This window comes from Palaemon carinicauda, chromosome 8, assembly GCF_036898095.1.
Source record: "Palaemon carinicauda isolate YSFRI2023 chromosome 8, ASM3689809v2, whole genome shotgun sequence".
NCBI classification, from domain to species: Eukaryota; Metazoa; Arthropoda; class Malacostraca; order Decapoda; family Palaemonidae; genus Palaemon; species Palaemon carinicauda.
The window spans coordinates 74,900,973-74,903,012 of record NC_090732.1 but is presented as its reverse complement, the minus strand read 5'-3'; positions in this window follow the sequence as shown (position 1 = coordinate 74,903,012).

Genomic DNA, 2,040 nt, shown 5'->3' with positions numbered 1-2,040 from the left:
CCAAGCTCTTAACGCATCTTTCCGGTGTGCCCTTAGCACCAGGTCTGTCATTATAGCGAACTGGGGAAAGTTTAGCGCTTTTCCCTGTTGGCGTTTTGGAATTCTGACTGAATACCTAAGTCTCTTGACAGAACTCACGAGCTCCTTTTATATTTCCAAAGGAGAGGAGAGTTGATGTGACTGAGGGCTTCGATGATTTTTTAACCATCGAAACCCCTGAGCTGGAGAAAGTCGAGACTTCTAGAAGCTTATCTTGTATCTGTGATGTCCTGGGAACCAGGTCATCTCTTTGAATGCACATTGGCCGGACACTTCGGGTGCTGCCCACTCCAGCTTCTTGATCGGGTATATTAATACCTGAACTACTTCTAGGCTTGACTTTGACGTGACTAAGTTCGTCAATCCTTTGAAGATACTTAAGACTGTGAGTCCGACACGTATCTTTCTTAGGATGAAAGTTACTCTCTGTAACATGAATTCTAGATAGGAGGAAGGGGGGTGATTGACTGGAAGGTTCCGAAGGCCACCTTTCAGGTCTGACAAGACTACGAACACCCTCAATTGGAACAAGGTCCATATGTTCAGAAGGATTAACATTCAGAACTTGCTGTTTTTTATGAACTTGTTGAGTGGCGACAAGTTCAGAATGACTCATTGATATCTTGAGTCCTTCTCGTGAACACAAGGCGGCCTTCCCTGGAACTAGATGAGCTATAGTTTTCTTACCACCTGTATGCTCTATAGCTCTCAGGTATACTCCTCCAGGAGGGTTATGAACAGTAGGAGAAGGTAAGGAAATGATGGTAGGGACATTTCTGTTTTTCATCAATGGCTCATCTTGAATAGGCTTTGGACCGAATGATCGAAGGTCCTGCGATCCTGAGGGAAAGTTCCTCCTAGCCTAAGCGTCTTTATGCTTCGAGTAGTCAGTAGGCTTAGACTTTTGACCATCTGCCTGTAGCACCGTGGTCACTGGAATAGTGGGATGTTGTTGAGCAGCCCGGATATTTCCAGCATTTCCGATTTTCTTTTTGGGTTGGGGACCCACAACCACAGAAGATTTCCTCTTGAAGGAATGCCCCATTTTTGGAGAAGACCTATGTTCTCCATGGTGGCGTTCTTAATTACTTCCTTAGTGACCTCATGTGGGAAGAGGTCCTTACCCCAGATGTTGGAAGATATTAGCTTCCTTGTTTCGTGTTTTACTGTTGCATCAGCGAACACAAACTCTCTACATGCTCTCCTAGCCTTCATAAAGGCGTAAAGGTCCTTCACCAAGTTAGCCATATGCATTTTGGCTATGACCATGAGCATGTCTGGGGTACTTTCGTAGGTTGAACACAACTCTATGTAGTTTTGTAGAGAAAGGAATGTCGCAAGTCTCTCCTTTGACTCCTGTTCATTACACAAGAGCAACTCAGACAATTTAGGGAGACATACCTTGAATTGTCGACTTGCGACGTCCTTGTCTAATTTGCCTACTGAAAATGTCAAATGGACTTCCTTCCAATCCTTTTCCTGTCCGGGAAAAGCTGGTGACAAAGGCTTGCACTCATCGAATGTGTGACATGGCTTACCCGCCTCTACCGCTTTGGCAACAGAAGTAAATGCCTTCCCCATAAAGGGGAATGAGAGTGAAGTAGGAGTAAGAAAGGAAGGGTGTCCGTTATTCAGTGAGAATACCTTCGACTTCGAATAACCCGCTTTTCTTAGACTACCTGAAAGGATAGTCTGTGCCTTATCATGGTCGTGAATCAAGACCTCCTTTGGTTCCGTTCCTTTTCTTGACTTTGGTTTGTACTTCAGTTGAACCCAATAATTAGGGAAAGCATCAAAGCTTGGCCAAAATTGAATTTTGTCCAAAGGAACAGCACCTATTTTCTCTGAGATGCAGAGATTGCCATTTGAAATCGGCATCTGTTCCAAAAACCTCCAGGGATAGGTTATGGAGCATGTTGGTAGGTCTTGATTCATGGGTCGTTTGACTGACCCCTGGGAAGCGACAAGAGAAACTCTACGAGGATCTATCTTGCGTTTTAC